General features: G+C 39.3%; 1 long non-coding RNA gene across 1 annotated transcript; it reads right to left on the bottom strand.

Annotated features, from left to right (window-relative positions):
* Positions 1-364: 364 nt before the first annotated feature.
* Positions 365-9,584, bottom strand: LOC115186630 (uncharacterized). Its single transcript, XR_003875810.1, has 4 exons — positions 9,099-9,584; positions 5,839-5,937; positions 662-778; positions 365-398 (listed from the first exon to the last, which is right to left on the bottom strand). It is a non-coding gene; the product is annotated as an uncharacterized LOC115186630 (long non-coding RNA).
* Between the last annotated feature and the right edge of the window lie 9,412 nt (positions 9,585-18,996).

Below are 18,996 nucleotides of genomic sequence, written 5' to 3'. Positions count from 1 at the left end.
TCCTCAGGACGTGGAGTGTGATCTTCAGAGCTCCCTCTCTGGCACTGCTCTCCTGCTTCTCATCTTCAGCATCCACCACTTCCTCATCCTGCTTCTGACTCTCAAAGCATTCTGGGAGTTCTAGACTAAGAATCCTCTTGAACATCTTCAGCTCGTTCTTCACAAATGTCATAATTTTCTCTTCAAGCAACTGAAATAAATAAAGTAATTAAGTTTAGCAAGAGAAGAAATGCTTTCTCATTAACACAATAATGAATAATTGACAGATCAACTTTACTTGAGGAAAACAAATGTTCATAACAAGATCACATACACTGAATATGGAGGCCAGGTCTGTTTGATGACTCTGGGAAGACTGACCACTGAGAATCTCTGACTCTGATCTCTCCTGTTGGTTTCTGTGGACAAAACATGCGATTACAGTACACACACACACACACACACACACACACACACACACACACACACACACACACACACACACACACACAGGGAGGGAACGTTGTGTTTGTTTAATATTGTTTTAGGACTATGAAAATGGACTAAAGGATTAGCCTATGGATTATGAAAACAACCAAAATAAATGTGAAAATGGGAGAGGAGAAATGACTGGAGACAGTGATGTTTAACTCACTGACCATGACCCATGAGTTCTTCTTACCTTTGTTCAGTAGAAAAGTCTCCCTCTCTAAAGAATATAGGACAATTCATAGACCAGTCACTCTTCATGGACACACAGCTGGGAACAGGGGAGGCTGGTCTCTCCTGCTTGATTGGACTTCAACACAACAGAGACAAACATTACATCTCTCATCTACTCTGAGCTCAGATGGGAAACATAAGAAGAGCTCTGGATCAGACAGACAGACAGACGGAAACAGACAGACAGACAGACAGACAGACAGACAGACAGACAGACAGACAGACAGACAGACAGACAGACAGACAGACAGACAGACAGACAGACAGACAGACAGACAGACAGACAGACAGACAGACAGACAGACAGACAGACAGACAGACAGACAGACAGACAGACAGACAGACAGAGCTCAGATGGGGAAACATAAGAAGAGTTTAATTCCAAAACGCTACATATCCATTTTCAGAAATGTTGGTAAATTAGCTTTTATTGTTTAAACCTGTTAGGGCTAGGGAGCAGTATTTGCACGGCCGGATAAAAAAACGTACCCGATTTAATCTGGTTATTACTACTGCCCAGAAACTAGAATATGCATATAATTATTGGCTTTGGATAGAAAACACCCTAAAGTTTCTAAAACTGTTTGAATGGTGTCTGTGAGTATAACAGAACTCATATGGCAGTCAAAACCCTGAGACAAATCCTGACAGGAAACTGAAATCTGATGTACTCTCCCTTTTCGAAACGTTTTGAAAGACAATGCAACCATCCCAATGGAATATTATTGAAGCCCTGGTTGAAAAAGCCCCTAAAGATTTATGTTATACAACGTTTGGCATGTTTGAACGAACTTAAATATATATTTTTTGCTCATTCCTGACGACAAGTCAGACGCAGATGGTACATTTTCACTAGCCTTCGGAGCGCGCTAACGATAAATTATTAACTTTTTTTAACAAAACTACATTTGTTATGGACCTGGGATTCCTAGAAGTGCCTTCTGATAAAGATAATCAAAGGTAAGGGATTATTTACAATAGTATTTTTGATGGTTGATCGTTCCAAGATGGCTCAAAACATGTATAGCCTAGACAATTTTTCTGGGCATACCACGTCGTTTATTGCAAAGTGTGATTTCCCAGTAAAGTTATTTTTAAATCTGGCAAAGAGATGGCATTCAAGACATGTTAATCTATAAGTCTTTGAATGACAATATTACATTTTAACAATGTTTTCGAATAGTAATTTTGTAAATTGTAGCGCTAATAAACCGGAAGCATTTGAGGCAAAAGATTTTCTGAACGTCATGCGCCGATGTAAAATGCTGTTTTTATATATAAATATGAACTTTATCGAACAAAAAATGCATGTGTTGTGTAACATAATGTCCTAGGAGTGTCATCTGATGTAGGTTGTCAAAGGTTAGTGGTGCATTTAGCTGTGTTTTGGATATTTGTGATGCATGCTAGTTGCTTTGAAAATGGCTGTGTGATTATTTCTGGCTGGGTACTCTGCTGACATAATCTAATGTTTTGCTTTTGCTGTAAAGCCTTTTTGAAATCGGACAACGTGGTTCGATTCAGGAGAGGTGTATCTATAAAACGGTGTAAAATAGTCATATGTTTGAGAAATTGAAGTTATAGCATTTATGAGGTTTTGCATTTAGCGTGACGCGATTCCACTGGCTGTTGATTAGGGTGGGACGCAAGCGTCCCACTGGCCCAGAGAGCGTTTTTTCACTATCTAATCATGACATGGGGTTGTTCAATGACAGACATGTATTTGTTTAAAATCTATCACTTAATTTCATTTCAGAGAGACAAATAATAATATTTTTTTACAAAATGCTATACATCTGCCTCTCAACTGTGACCGACCGTTTCAATTCGGTCATATGTAGCAAAATTTGAAATTGTGTTTTTTACGTTGGATAAAAGTAGAGACTCAGAGCTATATAAATGGTATATCATACACTACAGTAGAGGAACAATGGGAAAGTAATTCTGCTTTGAAAGTTGATCAACTTGTAACATCACTTTTGAGAAAATGTCCTTTGAATGTTTTGGTTCCTACTGGAGAGCTCTTCTTTGTCTACAGGGCTGTTACTTTGGCAAATAATGTCACCCATCTAAATAAATAGTTGTTATATATATAATTAACTAAATGTATGGTGTTTTTGTTTTATGTCAGTTTAATTGTTTGTTATGCTATAAACATTTTATTTTATTATAAGTGGTAAAAGGAACTAGAAAATGTTATATTTTGCAATTCTGAGTAATTACTACTTTAGTAAAGAATTACATATTTTTTAGTACTACTGCAGTTGTTACATAATTCCAATAGATGGCAGCATAAGACCACAATGACATTTCAGAAGATTAGTTTAGTTCTCCCTGGATACACCACCACTCCCCGCGCTTATTTCTGTCCCTTTCCACACTGCTAACGCAAGAGGAAGGACTGAAAAAGCATTTAACAGACTACTGTGAAGTAATATAATGATGATTCATGTTTATTATTACATGTTTTTATGCTCATGTTTTGAAATTATACTTCATTAATATAACGATTATCAATGTCTGAACATTAATTTAGTCACCTCTAGTTGAGAAAAATCTATTTTCCAGGTACATTCATTGTCAAATTCATCAACCAGCATCGAGCCACTCTGCCTTCTCTCTCTAGTAGTCAACTCAGCCCCGGTAAAAAGCTGGTGTCGTCACTCTGCCTTCTCTCTCTAGTAGTCAACTCAGCCCCGGTAAAAAGCTGGTGTCATCACTCTGCCTTCTCTCTCTAGTAGTCAACTCAGCCCCAGTAAAAAGCTGGTGTCGTCACTCTGCCTTCTCTCTCTAGTAGTCAACTCAGCCCTGGTAAAAAGCTGGTGTTGTCGCTCTGCCTTCTCTCTCTAGTAGTCAACTCAGCCCCAGTAAAAAGCTGGTGTCGTCGCTCTGCCTTCTCCAGGGGCATGTTGAGGTAAATTTACTAACCGGGAGGGTTGAATTATGCAATTTATTGGTGGGCTGGAAGACGCACTCTTGTCTTTTCTATTCCGAGGTTGTTTACTCCCAATATCAGATATGAAAATGATTTTTTATAATGCATGTATACTGAGGTTGAGGTTCTGACTAGTGATAATTTACCCGGGGTTCAATACCTGCTATAGTCACTATTATTTTCTCTCCCAAAAGCAACACAGCCCTAATATCAGATATATAGCTAACTAAAGTAATGAGTGACCGTTTTAGAAAATCGTGGGACATATAGTCAGTGGTTGCATGTTATTTTATGTCAATCATATTGCTGCTTGTAGCCTATAACTGATGCTTCGTGGTCTTATGCTGCCATCTATTGGAAATATTTAGCAATTAAAAGTTATTAATGCACATTCAGACGTTGGTGAGGCAGCTGAGAATAAAAAGAAAATAGAATGTGTCCAGCCTACTTGAGGCGCGCCGAAAATAATATTCAAAAGATTGGTCCTTGGATACAGAGGGGTTAAACACTAAAGTTACCGTCCACCTAGTGAAGAGAGGAGAACCGGACAGAGGTAGCCAGCATCCGTCAACGAGAGAGGGAGGATAGGATAACTAGGGTGCTGCTGGTAGAGTAGCTAGCTAGCTAGCTTACCTAGCTGTACCGACTAGCTAGGATAACTAGGATGCTGCTGGTAGAGTAGCTAGCTAGCTTACCTAGCTGTACCGACTAGCTAGGATAACTAGGATGCTGCTGGTAGAGTAGCTAGCTATCTTACCTAGCTGTACCGACTAGCTTGGCTAGCTAGCAGGACGTTCATCTGTCGTTTGTCTCGATGATGATGACGAATCCGGTGAACCACAAAATGAAACAAGGATAGAGAGTGAAAAGGATCTGGCTACACTCATACTGTCCCTGACCGTAAAGCAAAAAGCTAATTGAACAATAAACTTCGGCGTCTCAACACTGTAGTGAACTCCATCGTTATTCCCCAAGATCACCTCAGCCAACTCTGCGCGTAACCAGACAATATCCTTGGCGCCACACCGTACGGGGACGCGGGAAGGTCCAGAACGCGGACATGAGCAGTGCCACACAATCAACTAAACCCAGTCTTTACAGTAGGTTACATTAGTAATATTCATTTTTCTTTATGTTTAAACAAACATTTTTTTATAACAATATTTTGAGATCTGGGCCCATATCCACAAAGTGTCTCAGAGTAGAAAATTGGTAGTATAAGTGCTGAGAATAAAGACATTTTACACTTATGGGTATAAATGAAAGCAATGCATGAAGTCTCTAGTCCCACCTAGTCGGCAGATATTTAGGACACCTCGTGAGCTGTCCTAAGTAGTTAAGAGTTAACAGCAGGTGTCTTGATAATACTATAGAATAATGCAGCGAGTCAGTGGTTCCTGCTCCACATGTAATTGCTTTGGAGTAGTTAAAAATAATGTTTTCATATTTCTATATAATCAATCCACAAATAATATAGACCTACATGCAACAGTATGTCTTGTGCTTTTGGCAATGATTTATGCATAATATTTATGTATCACAAGTGATACCATGTATGTCTGCATAGCATTTTGTCTTCATTTTGGCAGATTAACGAGCTGTGGCAGGAGTTGGACCTGTGGCTGGTTTGAATCCCGGTCCGAGCGCTGGAAAAAACAGGTGGAATTGATCTGACCACTGGAGAGCTGCTGGGTTCACATCCTCAAAACATTAACCTTTTGTTGATCATAACTCGAGAGGTTCTTCTTCACTGAACCCACAAATATATATAACTTTTAGTGATTCCATATATTAAGGAAGTGATAGAAGCCTTTTTGGTTCTATAAGGAACCTTATTTTCTAAGATTGTATAATAAACACGTTTTCTTTTGATTATTTAATTATCTACATCATGTTATTTCAAGTTATCCCTTTGGAGTGCAACATCACGTTGTTAAAAAATTATCCTAAATTGGGCATGGCTTTAAAATGGGTAATTGAAGGCATCTAGGGTGTTCCAGCTAAACAATGGATATATAGCGTTTTGCAATAAAAATACAAATTATACACAATCTAAAGCTATTAATTAAAAATCTGAGAACAGTAATATTGAAGGTACCCATAAGCAACCATTTCTGATTAAAAAACAAAAGTGAACATTTTTGGAAATATCATTTTTGAAATAAACTATTAATAATTCTTAAACAAAATTGTCATCTCACCTCTTTGATTTGGTGTCATGTTCCCCAGAGAGACTCATTTTAGAGACAGGGTCCCCCTCCTCTCTCTCCCCAGAGAGACTCATTTTAGAGAACTGACCCCTAAACAGAGATCCAGCATGTTGGTTGTGGTTAACACAGGGACAACTAAACAGAGATCCAGCATGTTGGTTGTGGTCAACACAGTAACAACTAAACAGAGATCCAGCATGTTGGTTGTGGTTAACACAGTGACAACTAAACAGAGATCCAGCATGTTGGTTGTGGTTAACACAGTAACAACTAAACAGAGATCCAACATGTTGGTTGTGGTTAACACAGTGACAACTAAACAGAGATCCAGCATGTTGGTTGTGGTTAACACAGTAGCAACTAAACAGAGATCCAGCATGTTGGTTGTGGTTAACACAGTGACAACTAAACAGAGATCCAACATGTTGGTTGTGGTTAACACAGTGACAACTAAACAGAGATCCAGCATGTTGGTTGTGGTTAACACAGTGACAACTAAACAGAGATCCAGCATGTTGGTTGTGGTTAACACAGTGACAACTTAACAGAGATCCAGCATGTTGGTTGTGGTTAACACAGTGACAACTAAACAGAGATCCAACATGTTGGTTGTGGTTAACACAGTGACAACTAAACAGAGATCCAGCATGTTGGTTGTGGTTAACACAGTGACAACTAATTATTGATTGTCAATTGTTCTCATTTATTCATTATCTATTTGAGAAATAAAACATTTACTAACAGACATAAAAACAGTCAGGTGATTTAAAGCATCACATGAACATGTTGTAATGACATTTCATCTCCATGGTAACTGTCAATAATAATAATAAGTTACTGTTTGTTAAGGTAGTTATAGACAGAACAACAACAATAACAATAATAATAATAATAATAATAATAATAATAATAATAAGTTACTGTTTGTTAAGGTAGTTATAGACAGTACAACAACAATAATAATATTAATAACAATAATAATAATAATAAGTTACTGTTTGTTAAGGTAGTTATAGACAGTACAGCAACAATAACAATAATACAAATAATAATAATAATAATAATAATAATAATAATAAGTCACTGTTTGTTAAGGAAGTTATAGACAGTACAGCAACAATAATAATAATAATAATAATAATAATATTAATAATTATATTAATAATAATAATAATTATAACTATAATAATAATAATAATAATAATAATAACTATAATGGTAATAACAACAATAATAATAATAATAATAATAAGTCTATGTTTGTTAAGGTAGTTATAGACAGAACAACAACAATAACAATAATAATAATAATAATAATAATAATAAGTCACTGTTTGTTAAGGTAGTTCTAGACAGTACAGCAACAACAATAATAATAATAATAATAATAATAATAAGTCACTGTTTGTTAAGGTAGTTATAGACAGTACAGCAACACAAGGCCATGTCTCACACTTATTTTTATTCATTAAAATTAGGATATTTATTGTCTTTCAATCTGTTCTTTTCTAAACGTATCTGAGAATGTAGACAGAAGGGCTAAAACGGACATGATTGATCTGAGGGGGAAATCATTGATCCATTCAGAAAGGTTTTTTGCAACAAGTAAGAGATTGTATATTATGTAATGTAGGCTAGGTTATAATGTATAGTAGTGGGTTGTTAGTGATATGTAAAGTAGACTAGGTTATAATGTATAGTAGTGGTTGTTAGTGATGTGTAGATGTTATATTATGTAAAGTAGGCTAGGTTATAATGTATAGTAGTGGGTTGTTAGTGATATGTAGATGTTATATTATGTAAAGTAGGCTAGGTTATAATGTATAGTAGTGGGTTGTTAGTGATATGTAGATGTTATATTATGTAAAGTAGTCTAGGTTATAATGTATAGTAGTGGGTTGTTAGTGATATGTAGATGTTATATTATGTAAAGTAGGCTAGGTTATAATGTATAGTAGTGATATGTAGATGTTATATTATGTAAAGTAGGCTAGGTTATAATGTATAGTAGTGGGTTGTTTGTGATATGTAGATGTTATATTATGTAAGGTAGGCTAGGTTATAATGTATAGTAGTGGGTTGTTAGTGATATGTAGATGTTATATTATGTAAGTAGGCTAGGTTATAATGTATAGTAGTGGTTGTTAGTGATATGTAGATGTTATATTATGTATAGTAGGCTAGGTTATAATGTATAGTAGTGGGTTGTTAGTGATATGTAGATGTTATATTATGTATAGTAGGCTAGGTTATAATGTATAGTAGTGGGTTGTTAGTGATATGTAGATGTTATATTATGTAAAGTAGGCTAGGTTATAATGTATAGTAGTGGGTTGTTAGTGATATGTAGATGTTATATTATGTATAGTAGGCTAGGTTATAATGTATAGTAGTGGGTTGTTAGTGATATGTAGATGTTATATTATGTATAGTAGGCTAGGTTATAATGTATAGTAGTGGGTTGTTAGTGATATGTAGATGTTATATTATGTATAGTAGGCTAGGTTATAATGTATAGTAGTGGGTTGTTAGTGATATGTAGATGTTATATTATGTAAAGTAGGCTAGGTTATAATGTAAAGTAGTGGTTTGTTAGTGATATGTAGATGTTATATTATGTAAGGTAGGCTAGGTTATAATGTATAGTAGTGGGTTGTTAGTGATATGTAGATGTTATATTATGTAAAGTAGGCTAGGTTATAATGTATAGTAGTGGGTTGTTAGTGATATGTAGATGTTATATTATGTAAAGTAGTCTAGGTTATAATGTATAGTAGTGGGTTGTTAGTGATATGTAGATGTTATATTATGTAAAGTAGACTAGGTTATAATGTATAGTAGTGGTTTGTTAGTGATATGTAGAAGTTATATTATGTAAAGTAGACTAGGTTATAATGTATAGTAGTAGTTTGTTAGTGATATGCAGATCAAGGTCTATACCTCAGCTATAGCCAAGATATCATAGATGACCAGTTTAAACCTGTTCAGATCTGTTCACATAAACTATCAGTAGCAGGACTGATCACCTACAAATCAGTTTTCAGTCTAAATACCAGAGCATGTAGCCTAGACCTGATATGTTCACAACATTTCCTACAGAGACCTTCAGGTCAGTCAGCATGATAAAGGATCATATCTCATTTCCTACAGAGACCTTCAGGTCAGTCAGCATGATAAAGGATCATATCTCAAGCTTTGTCTGACCACAACATAACTTTATAATAGTTATATTTAGCCTACAGTAGACTTACCAGTCTGCCCGTCTTTCCTTCAAATCAACACATTTATCCAACTTCTAATGTTGCTGACAAGTGTTTGCCACAGTTTCAACAGCCTTTTTGTAACTGCGGAGGCTACTTTTAGTTTCATATGAGGAAATCACATAACTCCTGACAGTCATGTGATGCGGACGCCTGTTTTCTTGCAGAGGAAGTAGCCTCTATTACAGACTCCAAAAGCCTTTTTAAATCTCAAATACAATACAAGTTTAAAATGAACTGCATTGCAGCATCGTTGTCCTGCAACAGGATGGTCAAATTCAGATCCTACATCTGTACAGAGATTGTTTTAATCTGAATAAGACCGTTTGAGTTATTAGCAATGAAGGTGCAACTGTCAGCTGCTGTAAACCTATGTGACTGGATGTTATGACCCCCATCTGAAAAGTTTATATCCTTATGCTGTGGCCCTCACCAACTAGGCATCTGGCCCATAGAGATTAAATGACTATGCTGTGGCCCTCACCAACTGGCTATCTGGCCCATAGAGACTAAAGGACTATGCTGTGGCCCTCACCAACTGGCCACCTGGTCTATAGAGACTAAAGGACTATGCTGTGGCCCTCACCAACTAGGCATCTGGCCCATAGAGATTAAATGACTATGCTGTGGCCCTCACCAACTGGCCATCTGGCCCATAGAGACTAAAGGACTATGCTGTGGCCCTCACCAACTGGCTATCTGGCCCATAGAGACTAAAGGACTATGCTGTGGCCATCACCAACTGGCCATCTGGCCCATAGAGATTAAAGGACTATGCAATTTATGCTGCACACTGCATTAAGCCATCTCTAAACTGGGGGAAGGTATTGGGAAGGCTGAAAGATAACAGTGAATATGAGACATGGGGGAAGGTAGAAAGATAACAGTGAATATGAGACATGGGGGAAGGTAGAAAGATAACAGTGAATATGAGACATGGAGGAAGGTAGAAAGATAACAGTGAATTTGACTGCATACATGTTTTCTCCTTCTTATAGTGTTCTTATAAAGCTGTGTTCTGTAGATTATAAACTGGTTTACTGAAACTCTGGTTAGTTTGAGGTGAAGACAATAAATGATCTCAGATCCTTAAACTATTCAGCTTTAACCAGTATTGTCCATGTTGCTATGGAGACAAATGCTGTGCCCAAAATTCTGACAAAACACATTTTAAATGGAAAATGGACACATAATAATCCATTAGGCTTCTGCATCACGCGCACACACACACACACACACACACACACACACACACACACACACACACACACACACACACACACACACACACACACACACACACACACATCGATATGTGACATCGAAATGGTGGTCTGTGAGGGAGGGTCAGAATCCAGAGACAGCCAATGGGAAGGCAGAGAGATACTAATGAAACCACATTAATTTACTGCTGAGTATTCTCAGTTAACTGCACAAAGGAGAACTGAAAGTTCAAAGACAACTTGAAAGCGGAATAAATCAGGAGATTGTGCTAAACCACAGCTGTGTTGCAAAAGTCCCTACAGCCCATTCCACTGTTCCCCATCAGTCTGCAGAACAACACTAGTGGATTAATATAGATACATGTAACATAAGTCCCTACAGCCCATTCCACTGTTCTCCATCAGTCTCCAGAACAACACTAGTGGATTAATATAGATACATGTAACATAAGTCCCTACAGCCCATTCCACTGTTCCCCATCAGTCTCCAGAACAACACCAGTGGATTAATATAGATACATGTAACATAAGTCCCTACAGCCCATTCCACTGTTCCCCATCAGTCTGCAGAACAACACTAGTGGATTAATATAGATACATGTAACATAAGTCCCTACAGCCCATTCCACTGTTCCCCATCAGTCTCCAGAACAACACCAGTGGATTAATATAGATACATGTAACATAAGTCCCTACAGCCCATTCCACTGTTCCCCATCAGTCTGCAGAACAACACTAGTGGATTAATATAGATACATGTAACATAAGTCCTTACAGCCCATTCCACTGTTCCCCATCAGTCTGCAGAACAACACGTGTGTGAGGTCAACATCAGTTTTACAACACCACCTCATAGCTGGAACCAACTACAAAATACACTGCAATTGGACGATTGGGCAAATTTCAAATATTGATTAGGGAGGAATGTGTTTTTCTTTACTGTTTGTCTATGTATTGTATGTGTATGTCTATGTATTGTATGTGCAGGTCTCCCTTGTGGAAGAGACCCTGGTCTCAGTGTTGACTCCCTGTTAACAGTGTTATAAAGGTGGAAGAGACCCTGGTCTCAGTGTTGACTCCCTGTTAACAGGGTTATAAAGGTGGAAGAGACCCTGGTCTCAGTGTTGACTCCCTGTTAACAGTGTTATAAAGGTGGAAGAGACCCTGGTCTCAGTGTTGACTCCCTGTTAACAGTGTTATAAAGGTGGAAGAGACCCTGGTCTCAATGTTGACTCCCTGTTAACAGTGTTATAAAGGTGGAAGAGACCCTGGTCTCAATGTTGACTCCTTGTTAACAGTGTTATAAAGGTGGAAGAGACCCTGGTCTCAATGTTGACTCCCTGTTAACAGTGTTATAAAGGTGGAAGAGACCCTGGTCTCAGTGTTGACTCCCTGTTAACAGTGTTATAAAGGTGGAAGAGACCCTGGTCTCAGTGTTGACTCCCTGGTAACAGTGTTATAAAGGTGGAAGAGACCCTGGTCTCAGTGTTGACTCCCTGTTAACAGTGTTATAAAGGTGGAAGAGACCCTGGTCTCAATGTTGACTCCCTGTTAACAGTGTTATAAAGGTGGAAGAGACCCTGGTCTCAGTGTTGACTCCCTGTTAACAGTGTTATAAAGGTGGAAGAGACCCTGGTCTCAGTGTTGACTCCCTGTTAACAGTGTTATAAAGGTGGAAGAGACCCTGGTCTCAGTGTTGACTCCCTGTTAACAGTGTTATAAAGGTGGAAGAGACCCTGGTCTCAGTGTTGACTCCCTGTTAACAGTGTTATAAAGGTGGAAGAGACCCTGGTCTCAGTGTTGACTCCCTGTTAACAGTGTTATAAAGGTGGAAGAGACCCTGGTCTCAGTGTTGACTCCCTGTTAACAGTGTTATAAAGGTGGAAGAGACCCTGGTCTCAGTGTTGACTCCCTGTTAACAGTGTTATAAAGGTGGAAGAGACCCTGGTCTCAGTGTTGACTCCCTGTTAACAGTGTTATAAAGGTGGAAGAGACCCTGGTCTCAGTGTTGACTCCCTGTTAACAGTGTTATAAAGGTGGAAGAGACCCTGGTCTCAGTGTTGACTCCCTGTTAACAGTGTTATAAAGGTGGAAGAGACCCTGGTCTCAGTGTTGACTCCCTGTTAACAGTGTTATAAGGTGGAAGAGACCCTGGTCTCAGTGTTGACTCCCTGTTAACAGTGTTATAAAGGTGGAAGAGACCCCGGTCTCAGTGTTGACTCCCTGTTAACAGTGTTATAAAGGTGGAAGAGACCCTGGTCTCAGTGTTGACTCCCTGTTAACAGGGTTATAAAGGTGGAAGAGACCCTGGTCTCAGTGTTGACTCCCTGTTAACAGGGTTATAAAGGTGGAAGAGACCCTGGTCTCAGTGTTGACTCCCTGTTAACAGGGTTATAAAGGTGGAAGAGACCCTGGTCTCAATGTTGACTCCCTGTTAACAGTGTTATAAAGGTGGAAGAGACCCTGGTCTCAGTGTTGACTCCCTGTTAAACTTGAGAATGTAAATCTGGCAATTTCACTTATTAGTTCAATTGAATTAGACATCGATATCCGTCTGGATATCACGAGTAACGACTTGAGTGTCACCTGACTAATTATTCTTGAAGGAAAGTACTGGTGACTTCTTCAAAGGTCCCTGCTGGCACACGCTGAAATCCAACTCAAGTCGGATGAATTACAATGTGGCACAAACAAAATGGCTGTTTTCCCTTTTGTTAGCTTAGCATCTCGAGCAAGCTAATGCTACTTTATGCCTGAAAAATGCTCAACATAGGATTCCCTTGGCAAGGGAAAGGTTTTACTTATAACGTATTATGTTCAAACCCTTTTCGGCGATATTTGACGATGTTTTAACCGGAACTCGCGGGAAACAACGAAATGCACCGTGGTCTACTCGCATCGAAACGCGAGAGACAGAGAGATACTTATCGCTGGTCAAGCTAATCTCTCCTAAATTTCAATCGGCTGGCTCTTTGTCCTCGCTCGAGAAATTAATAATGACCTAGCCAACACGCGTCTGAAACGCGCGAGGCACAAATAGCCCAGCGTTTGGCCAAACGCGCTATTTCTCAGATAGCTTTATCAGCCATCATACATACATGTATAGTTTATGCTACCCACTGACTACGTCAGAGCACAACACGGAGGCTATTCTCCGGAACACACACGCACCAATAATTCCGGTCTACAATTCCCATAATGTAATCATAAACTTGGTATATTATGTACTCTGCTTTTCAATTTTATATATGCTGAATCAAAATAAAAGCTTCATCCTATTTTAGATTCCTCGCACGGGGCGTCATATGTTGTTATCGAAATTACCCAAACGTGCGGCCTAGTTTTAGAGTCCACACAGGGTGCGCCAAAAATGTCTGTTCAGACCCTTTTCGGATCATTGAATAATGTTAAATTCTTAGGAAGCAGAGTATACTCTGGGCTAACAAGTGGAGAAGGCACTGTAAAATTGGGTTTAATTATTTATTTACTAAATACCTAACTAATCACACAGAATTACAAATACACAGAATACAATGATGTCATACAGAAAACGTCCTGGTGGACGGAACCTGTATGAAAGCTGGTTACACAAAGGAAAGGGGGTTGGGCTTGAATGAAAGAGCGGGAAGATTTAGGAACACAGAAACAGCAGCTATGCTATCATAAATACATTATCTTATGCATTCTAAATTACCGCCCATTTGGAAAAGGAAAATGCAATAAATATTTACTCTGAGCTGCGCTTCGGTAGATTGGTCGTAGATGCTGGCCGGGTTGGCCAACAGATCTCCCTGTTTTCGGAAGAATGTCAATGGTGGTCCATTGGATACGTGGTGGTATCTTCGTCTGGTTGTTAGACTGGATCCGTCGTCCGTCCTTTCCTAACCCACGTTAGCAGCGGCCGCTGCTAACTCAACGGCTAGGAAGTAGCACTTCTGTAGTGAATAAGCTCAAAGTTCATACCAGTTCATACCAGAGCTCACGCCGAGGTTGGCTTAGTTCTGTTCTTGACATGTGTGTCCTTCTAACGTAGAGGCTGCAGACCTCCCGTACTGGAACCACTGGTTATCTTTTCGTCAAAGGCTTATATAGTGGAGAGGGGGAGGGAGGTGTTTCATCGTTTATAACCCCTGTCTCTTCACAGGGTTGGGCCACTGATCGAGCAGGGCACTTTCCTTATGAAAACCCAATTTTCTCATTTTGAAGATAAAATTACATTTCATCTCTTAACAAACATTTTCAATATCAAACATTTCAATTGCATAAAAATTCCATGTGACTCTGATAACTAGAGGGCGTATACTTTCTCAGGTACAGTTTATGTCGTCCTGTCATCAATCATAATGTCTCAGATGACAACTGAAATGAAATCCATACTCATTACGTTATCAAGCATATTTCCAACTGGTTTTATTACCAAAATATGGTTCCTTTCCCCATTTGTTTGATGTTCCCAGACTCTCTATATTTAACACAGGCTATTCAAGTCCTTCAGTAGACTCAGAGAGGGGAAGGGAGAAAGGTATTTATGGGGGGGGGTCATAAACCTTACCCACAGGCCAACGTCATGACACCACTTGGCCATGAATAGAATCCCCTCATATCTAGTGCCCCTCTCAATGGTGCACGACATATTGACCTCAGCTACTTCAACCACGATAAGGCCGTTACAGTCACATTTGGCCTATAGTCTGGGGTCGGCCATCCCAATACACGTTGATGTTGATCGTAATGAAGTGAGTTTTCTACTGACGCTGCCGGTTGTTGAACTGGAGAATATCTATAGATTGAAAACGGTTCTCAATGTAGGATTTTGGCGCGACGGTACCCACGTAAAGATTGCCACGCCCCCAGTTGTAGCTTACCAGGAAAACAACCCAGATTTCTATCTCACCCCTAACCTGCTAATGTGCACTCTAACCAAAGATGTCCACTACCTTTGTCCTAGCAAACCATTTGTCAGGGATAACACCGAGCGTCTTTGTGGTATTAAAGCTATCACCAGCGAAGAACGCTGTAGAGCCAAACTAACAGCCAGGGATGGGGCCACCACCACACAAGTGGAGGTGGAAGGGAACCGATGGTTGGTCAACACACCGTTCGCGTCCGCCACTATGACTTACGAACGCCATGACTCCATCACCCAATTAAACCTCCCCAACCAGACTGTTTTTGTTACGGTACCAGAGGGGGCGATTATTCACGTAGACGACCTCGCTCTATACCACCTTCCCGACGACCGGATAGACACAGAGATTGAAATGCCGGACGCTTTTGCTAAACGTTCCCTTGAGTTACCAAAGCCATTCAATACCAAATCCAGTACGAGGGACCCATGACTGTTGATCTTAGCGTACTGGATGAGGCACTGTTAGTCGACCCGACTGACTACAGACCAAAAGATTGGTCTGTCGCCCGCTCTTGGACGGTGCCGGACAGTATCCTGACTGTGACTATGATCCTTGGTCTCATTTCCCTTGGCGTGTGCACCTACTACGTACACAGGCGCACACGTGCAATGGAAGACCTAATGAGGTCTTATACTAGGATCATCCGTGGGACGGAAGCGATCCCGATTTTTGGAAAGTTGGCAATGGATCCGGAAACCCTCTTACAGGGCCCAGTCCCAGCCTCCTCTCCCGAACTCGCTAGGTCAGCCCAGTAATGTCCCTAATGTAAGCTTTGGCCTTCAGGGGCCAAGTTTTCCAAGTGCCTTAACTACCCACCTGCAAGTAGGATCACCCTAGACATGACATTAGAGACAATGCCATGATAGAGCTATTTAGCCTAGACCTTGGACATATATAGAACATAGTCCATATTAGATGATTAACCTGTTATGGCTAGGGGGCAGTATTTTCACGGCTGGATAAAAAACGTACCCGATTTAATCTGATTATTAGTCCTGCCCAGAAACTGGAATATGCATATAATTATTAGCTTTGGAGAGAAAACACTCCAAAGTTTCTGAAACTGTTTGAATGGTGTCTGTGAGTATAACAGAACTCCTATGGCAGGCAAAAACCTGAGATGCTTCTGTTCAGGAAGTACCCTGTCTGAACATTTCTTGCCCTTCTTTATTATCTCTATCGTTTACAAAGGATCTCTGCTCTTACGTGACAATTCACACGTCTCCAATGAGGTCTCATAGCCCGGGAAAAACAGGAATGACGTAATTCAAAGCCCTGGCTGAAACAAAGGAGAGCAAAAGCTAAGTGGTCACTCAATGGTCTAAGCCTTAGGCGCGTGACACGCCCCGCCCCCGGCTTTCGGTTTTTTCCTCAGTTTACAGACAGGCAGATTCCCGGTCGGAATATTATCGCTTCTCTACGAGATAAATTGCATAAATATTGGTTTTAAACAGCGGTTGACATGCTTCGAAGTACGGTAATGGAATATTTAGAAATTTTTTGTCATATTTTGCGTCATGCTCGTGGCCGAGATTTAGCGTTGGGATAGTGTCTAGAACGCACGAACAAAACGTCGCTGTTTGGATATAACGATGGATTATTTGGGACCAAACCTACATTTGTTATTGAAGTAGAAGTCCTGGCAGTGTATTCTGATGAAGAACAAGCAAGGTAAGAACATTTTTCTTATAGGAAATGTGATTTTGGTGAAGGCTAAACTTGCAGGGTGTCTAAATAGCTAGCCCTGTAACGCCGGGCTATGTACTTAGATTATTGCAAAATGTGCTTCATCCGAAAAGCTATTTTAAAATCGGACATATCGAGTGCATAGAGGAGTTCTGTATCTATAATTCTTAAAATAATTGTTATGCTTTTTGTGAACGTTTATCGTGAGTAATTTAGTAAAATCACCGGAAGTGTTCGGTGGGAATGCTAGTTCTGAACGTCACATGCTAATGTAAAAAGCTGGTTTTTGATATAAATATGAACTTGATTGAACAGACATGCATGTATTGTATAACACAATGTCCTAGGTGTGTCATCTGATGAAGATCATCAAAGGTTAGTGCTGCATTTAGCTATGGTTTGGGTTTATGTGACATTATATGCTAGCTTGAAAAATGGGTGTGTGATTATTTCTGGCTGGGGACTCTGCTGACATAATCTAATGTTTTGCTTTCGCTGTAAAGCCTTTTTGAAATCGGACAGTGTGGTTAGATTAACGAGAGTCTTGTCTTTAAAATGCTGTAAAATAGTCATATGTTTGAAAAATGGACGTTTTCGGATTTTAGAGGAGTTTGTATTTCGCGCCACGCCCATCATTGGATATTGGAGCAGGTGTTCTGCTAGCGGAACGTCTAGATGTAAGAGGTTAACCTGTTGGGCAGTATTTTCGATTTCGGATGAAAAATGTGCCCAAATAAAACTGCCTGCTACTAGGGCTCAGAAGGTAGGATATGCATATTATTAGTATATTTGGATAGAAACCACTCTGAATTTTCTAAAACTGTTTTAATGATGTCTGTGAGTATAACAGAACTCATATGGCAGGCAAAAACCTGAGAAAAATACAACCAGGAAGTGGGAAATCTGATGCATGTAGTATTTTCAAGTCATTGCCTATCTAACACACAGTGACTTAGGGTTCATTTTGCACTTCCTAAGGCTTCCACTAGATGTCAACAGTCTTTAGAACCTAGTTTCAGGCTTTTGCGGTGAACACAGAGCGAACAAGAGGACCTGGAATTAGGTGACTCAGAAAATGACATGGGTTTTGTAACGCACATTCACGTGATGAGGTAGCTGTGTTCCATAACGTTTTTCAAGACATTGGAATCGTCCGGTTGGAATATTATTGAAGTTCTAAGTTAATAAAAAGGCCCTAAAGATTGATGCTATACAACGTTTGACATGTTTGAACGAACGTAAATATAACTTCTTTTTACTTTTCGTCGTGACATTTTGGCCGCGCTTCCTACATTTGGAGTTGCTTACTGAAGGCGCAAACAATGAGGTATTTGGACATAAATGATGGACTTTATCGAACAAAACAACATTTATTCTGGACCTGGGATTCCTGGAAGTGCCTTCTGATGAAGATCATCAAAGGTAAGTGAATATTTCGAATGTGATTTTAGATGACTCCAAAATGGCGGGTATCTGTTTTGCTTGATGTCTTTTTCTGAGCGCAGTACTCAGATTATTGCAAAGTGTGCTTTCCCCATGAAGCTTTTTTGAAATCTGTCACAGCGGTTGCATAAAGGAGATGTTCATCTATAATTCCTTGAATAACAGTTTAATATTTTATCGACGTTTATGATGAGTATTTTTGTAAATTGTTGTACTGATTCACCGGTAGTATTGGAGGCAAAATATTTACTTAACATCACGCGCCAATGTAAAATGCTGTTTTTGGATATAAATATGAACTTTATCGAACAAAACATACATATATTGTCTAACATTGAGTTCTAGGAGTGTCATCTGATGAAGATCGTCAAAGGTTAGTGCTTCATTTTAGCTGAATTTATGGTTTTTGTGACCCTCTCCTGCTTGGAAAATGGCTGTGTGGTTTTTCTTGTGTTTTCACTGTCCTAACATAATCTAACTTTATGCTTATGCCGTAAAGCCTTTTTGAAATCGGACAACGTGGTTACATTAAGGAGAAGTGTATCTTTAAAATGGTGTAAAATAGTCATATGTTTGAGAACTTTGAATTATGAGATTTTGTTGTTTTGAATTTGGTACCCTGACATT

Source organism: Salmo trutta, unplaced genomic scaffold (genome assembly GCF_901001165.1).
Source record: "Salmo trutta unplaced genomic scaffold, fSalTru1.1, whole genome shotgun sequence".
Taxonomy (NCBI): Eukaryota; Metazoa; Chordata; class Actinopteri; order Salmoniformes; family Salmonidae; genus Salmo; species Salmo trutta.
The sequence above is the reverse complement of the archived record's forward strand: the minus strand, read 5'-3'. Positions and strand labels throughout refer to the sequence as shown.